A 6,255-nucleotide genomic window follows, 5' to 3' on the forward strand; every position below is an offset into this window, starting at 1 on the left:
CTAACAGTGCGACTGATGTATCCAACAACTCCTCTCAGCTATCTTGCACGCCGTGGGGGTGGTTAGTAGTACTTGGTACGCTCCTTCCCACCTCGGTGATGACCAATTCTTTCGTTTGATTATCTTTATTAGTACCCAATCTCCAACACTCAATTTCTCAGGAATTGGCTCTTGTGCTTCTGGAAGAGAATTAACAGTTTGTATTGATCTGGTATTCAACATTTTTACCATATAATCTGCTAGGGTTAATTCCCTTTCATCATTTGCCTCTTTTACCTTTATCTGTGGCAAACTATAGGGTCTCCCATACATTACTTCAAATGGGGTGAGACCTTGCTTGTTGGGTGTAATACGCATACTCAACCTTACCATTGGTAGGCAGGAAACCCAATTCTTCCCGGTTTCTGCCATGGTCTTTTTTAATTTATTCTTTATTGTTCCATTGTTACTTTCTACCAACCCTGCTGACTGAGGATGATAGGCGCAATGATTCTTTAATTGTATACCAAATACTTGTGCAAATCTGGAGATTAATTGATTGAAAAAATGAGGCCCATTGTCACTATATATTCTTTCTGGTATTCCATATCTAGCAATGATTTCTTTTATCATGACCTTAGCTACTGTATCTGCATCTGCGTGGGCTGTTGGGGATATTTCTACCCATTTAGTTAATGCATCAATAATAACTAGACAATATTTTACATTTATTTAGTTCAATATAATCCATGCAAATATATTGAAACAAATACTCTGGGTTGGGGAACTTCCCAATAGCAAGTTTGAGATTTCCCTGTGGATTATATCGAGCACAGATAAGACAATTAGCACACAAAACATTTTTTTAGAGTAATTTTGGAACACCTTAATTTATTTAGACTGCCAATATCGTTTTTCAGACATAGGGGCAGCCTGTTGCATGTCATACAAAACCTGGTGATCAATTTGTATTTCATTAGTGATTATGGCAAGCATCTCTTGAGCAATTCTTTTTGCTTCAATATCTGCACGGTTATTGCCTAATGCAAGGATCTTTGCTGTTGGTATGAGCTGCACACTTTATTACAGCTACTTCTTTTGGTAGATTTATAACCATTAATAGCTCTTTAATTAAAATTTATAATTTATCAGTTTCCCTGTGGAAATCATACCTCCTATTTTCCCCATTGTTGTGCAAACACATATATAGTAGAAAACACATATTGACTGTCGGTATAGATATTTACCCGTTTGTCTACTGCCCATTTGCAGGCCTCGATGAGAGCCATTAATTCAGCCGCCTGGGCTAATAAATAATTAGATAATTTACCTGCCTTGATTACTTCAGCATTGTATTCAATGTTTCCTTTATCCCTTTTCCACGAGTGACTAATCTCACATTACATCACCATATCTCCCACAGACTTCCACTGATCAGTTTGCTGTTTACACAGAGACAAATGTGGTGTTATACCTTTAGAAAGTGTGGTCATTCAGGGGGGTTAATATACAAGATAATGCCCCTTGTCCTTTGTCTGTCCAGTAAAAGTATTCTGTCTGTATTACGGTATTTCATTCGTCTTTTAAGTGTGATTCATAATACTCGTCTCCTCCTGCTGTTCTCTTAACATACATTGTACAATGAAAATTATTTGAATATTGAACTTGTAAATGATCACAGGTCTCGAATGTCTTATGTACAAGTTCCAAAACCTGTATTATGTTTCCCTTATTTTCAGTAAAATCTATGTTCAAGGCATAATAGTAACGATCATGCCGTCCTTGATAGTTATTTCTTCTTTCCACTGTAACATCAAACTTGTCTCCCACGGGTGCAATGTGCACTCCTAACTTTTTAATTAGATCTCTTCCCATGAGATTTACGGGACATACCTCAGATAATATTACTCTGGCAGCAATTATGTTTCTAGACTCTGGATGTTGTATTTGAAGGGGGACAGATAAGCTTTCGGTATGTGTCCTCCCTTTTACTCCCTTTATGTGAATTTAACCAGTCCCTTTCTGTATGCCAGTGCAGGTGGGATAATTCAATAGGGTTCGCGAAGCCCCTGAATCTACCAAAAACGTTACACATTTGTTATTTACAATTAAATCAATTCCAGGCAAATTTGACAATAACAACACATCATGAACATTACAGAAATCTAATGTTTCTTTTTCTTGTATTAGTCATTGCTCTGGGGAGTTCTGCTTTCTCTTGTCTGGTTCGGGACACTCTTTTACTTAATAACCTTCCTTTCCACAATTATAACATCCATGTGACCGTCTGTCACCTCTACCTCTTCTACCTCGGTACGACCGTCTGCCCTTGCCATAACTTCAAAATTTCTCACTTTTTCTTTTATCATTTCTCAGACTGCTTAGTATATTTTAACACATCATTCAACGACGCAGTGCGGAGATTAACCCTATGTTTACTGACATACGCATTTATCTCTTTACGCGTCCCAGATACAAACGCATTTTTCAATTGCTGCTCATAAGCAGAATTTGGATCTGGATCGGGAGGTGGGGTTAAACCACTATAGATATCAAAAACCTTTTTCAGTCGATAAAAATATTGATGCACATCCTCCCCATCCTTCTGCATACATCTATTTATCTCCATCCAATTTGTTCTACGAGCCCATCTGGTTGTACAAGCAGTTATAAAGACATTTAATTGATTATTTAAATCAAGACTGTCCCATAGAAGTGGGCTTCTTGGATTTAGATTATCGTACCCATTCCGGTTCAGTTCTACTGAACTCCAATCTGATTTGAAAACTCTGACACGCTCTCTCTATTTCTTCACCATTTAATTGATAACTGTTACAGAGCCCTCATATATCCTCCCCAAACTGTCAAGGATCCTCTTTTGGACTTTTTACATGTTCAGTAGTTTTTTTTAATATCTTTCTCTGTTTATGTTCTATGCACCTACATGGTTAACGGATGTATTTGACCTTGACCACTCCCTAAGGAGGCGCGTTACTTATATTGTTACTTTAAGCATATTAATTTGAATATAAAATAAAACAAGAAGATATATATCGTAAAAATTACAGACAGGTATAGAGGATATCTTATTATTTTAAAAATAAAATGTGTTAATTATAAATTCTAGCATTTAAAATATTAACCCTTATTTAAATTAATTCTGAAAGAAGCATCTGAATAAAAGCATTAGAATAAAAAAAAAAAAAAGCTTTTCTAATGTCGACTCTACATATAATTTATGATCGATCAAAGATAACAGACAAGACATACATTTCACAGATTCTGGAACCAGCTGGAAACATGGTATAGAATTTGGAATGTTATAATTTAGTCACTACGTAGTTTCTTTTAAATCCACCACTCTGAGTCTAGACTCTACTGGGATGGTCCAGCCATCCGAAACCTGAGGGATCCGCCCTCAATTTTAAATGCACTATACCTGAACAATGTGAATTTATGCCTAAACATTTTCTAGATTGAGTTTATACATAAACTGTTTGTCTCCTTTCAGTGGTTTCTTCTTTATCCACAAGAAAACACTCTCATCCTTTTGTTTCTTTCCCTTACTGTGGGATTTCCCCATGATACAATCTCACCGCAAAGCAGAAAACAAGGAAAATCTTTCGGTATTTATAAGATACCACGTCTGGACAGGGTTAAACAGAGAGTTCTTGGTATTTATAAGATACCACGTCTGGACAGAGTGAAACAAAGGACCTCGGTATTTATAAGATACCGCTTCTAGACAGAGTGAAATAAAGAGCCCTTGGTATTTATAAGATACCGTACATAGACAGTAGAGGTATGAAAATCTCTCTCGCAGCGAAGTTGTTCACTTGCAATCCCAGCACTTGATCACAGAGAGCTTCTCACAAATGCCGGGGGGCGTATTAACAACAACCTTATTAACTGTTCGTTCGCTGTAAAGGACTCCTGAACAGTCATTCACACAGATAGATTCATTCAGACAAGATTTGTGACATGGGTTGGTATAGCTGTCCCTGGACCATAAGAGCTTTTCTCTTTAAGGTCTTGTGATACTCTTTCACAATAATACAAGCAATCAACCAACATCAACAGTATTATCACAATTACAAACAACAATTCGCTATCACAAAAATAATGACTACCTGTGCACATTTCTTCTGATCAGCCTCATATTACTCCAAGTAATATTTCTCATTATCGAATGCATACGCAGTTATTTATTTCAGTAGTCCCTGACAGACTTTGACCTCTTATAATATTTCCCAGAAATATTTTTCTTACTCACATTTCTGAAGAGAAGACCGCACTAAATCTTCGGGAGGACGCTGCCGGTTTCAGGGACGATGTCGCGAAGTGCCTCTAATTAACAGCAATCTTAGCTGGAGGACTTTTATTACCTCAGATGCAGATTCTTGAGGTGCGGTTCCTCAGGACCGTCGTCCCTGTCTCCGGTCAGGACCTCCTCACACGGGCACCAAAATGTTGGTTGAATTAGTGGTCGAATTCTCCTCAGAAAAAGTTTTTTCTTTATTTAGATTATGCGCATAATCGAGACAAGGCACACAACACACAAAAGTCGAAGCGTTGTCTAATTACGTATTTGGATTACATGGTTTATATAACTTCTTATATTTCTTATCTGCTTCTAATAGCATGCATCATTCTGATTGGTTACTTTTTAAGCAGGTTACGCCTCTTAGTAGATATGTTGGCGCAACTCGTGATATATCATAGACTAGACATTTTCTACCGTCTTTGTCAGCAATAATATTTATGATAACATAAGCATTTTTCTAACAGGCTGCCGAAGTCCAACCGAGCTCCTAAGGAGGCTGCAAGGGACACTATAGCACGATTACATTTCTTCCATGTTAAAGATGAGTTCCTGACTGCTGTGAGAATGGGTGCTAATCTCTGTGAGGAGTATACAAACCTCCAATTTTTTCAAGATTTTTCTGCTTCCACTATGTCACGAAGAAAAGATTTTCAATTTCTTACAAGGGAATTACAAGCTCTGAATATCCGATACAGATGGGGATTCCCTGTTAAAGTTTTATTTAAGCATGATGGTCAGAACTATGTTCTAACATCACCGGAAGAGGGAAAGGATTTTTTACAAATATTTTCGCCAAGACATCACGAATCTAAGGGACAAAGATTTGATCGCAGAAGGCATACCAAAGTTGCAGAAGCTGCAGCTATATTGGATGAAGAAGCCATTATTGAGGAGTAATAGATTTGATTTATTGATATGTGCTATAGACATATAGACATTTTTGTTTTTTTTCCGTGTTTTTCTATTATTTTTTTCTTTTTGCAAGTTGATGGCGCTGACTGGGCGTGCCACACCTATTTCAAATCTCTGGAATTTCCCTATTCCTCTATTGTTCTCAGGAGTAAACAACCGGAACTTCTTTGTTAAATAAACACTGCAGTATCTCTGCAGGAGCATGGATATGTTGTTAAGAAACACTGCTACAGGGACACCGCCCAGCTATTGTTTTAAAACTATCTATATATTTTTGAGATCTTTTTTGTCTTAATTCGAACTGTTGATAATGTTTCTTTTTTATTATTTATTTATTTTCATTTTTATTTGTTTTCTTTTGTTTCTATTTTTCTTATTATTTTGTGTTTTTTTTTTTAATTCTTTTTTAATTTTGTTTTTTATTTTTATGTGTGGGTCTTTAATAAATTTTTTTTATTTTTTATTTTTCTTTCATTCGTTTTTATGCAACGTTATTAATTATTACATTATCCCTGTCCTCACTGTTCTCTCACTACCCCCCCAAGAGTAAGGCCTTTTTTTTTTACCATCAATGGAGAGGAGTATATTTTTCATTTCTTTTTACTCCTCTCTTTGGGCCTATTTTTTTATCTTTGGTATATATTTTATTTGTTCCAAATTTAGTTGGTTCCCCATTAGGAAGGGAATCATTTCTTTTTTAGTTTTGTTGTTTTTCCCCTACCCATTTGTAATCAATGGAAGCTCTTGTGTGATACTTCTTATTTTGTTTCTTTTGGTTCTCTCGCTGTGCGTGCTTGTACCTCCTTTACAATACCCTTTCATGTTTTTAAAATTTGATGTGTTAGGCCCAATCCCTTTATTTTGTGTTTTAGCCATTTACAGTCTTGTGTTCATTTTTGCTGTTCCTTATAATCAATGATATTGAAAATAATGTCCTTTAATGTTAAGGGATTGGGCTCTTTTCATAAAAGAAGGCTGTTGTTGAAGGAGGCTAGGGAGAAGCGTGTAGATGTTTTGTGCATACAGGAGTCCCACTTTAA

At 36.3% G+C, this 6,255-nt stretch overlaps 1 long non-coding RNA gene across 1 annotated transcript; it reads right to left on the reverse strand.

Annotated features, from left to right (window-relative positions):
- Window positions 1-3,527: 3,527 nt before the first annotated feature.
- Window positions 3,528-3,890, reverse strand: LOC128504959 (uncharacterized). The gene is made up of 2 exons (XR_008355511.1): window positions 3,769-3,890; window positions 3,528-3,720 (listed from the first exon to the last, which is right to left on the reverse strand). It is a non-coding gene; the product is annotated as an uncharacterized LOC128504959 (long non-coding RNA).
- Window positions 3,891-6,255: the final 2,365 nt, after the last annotated feature.

Source organism: Spea bombifrons, chromosome 9 (genome assembly GCF_027358695.1).
Source record: "Spea bombifrons isolate aSpeBom1 chromosome 9, aSpeBom1.2.pri, whole genome shotgun sequence".
Taxonomy (NCBI): domain Eukaryota; kingdom Metazoa; phylum Chordata; class Amphibia; order Anura; family Pelobatidae; genus Spea; species Spea bombifrons.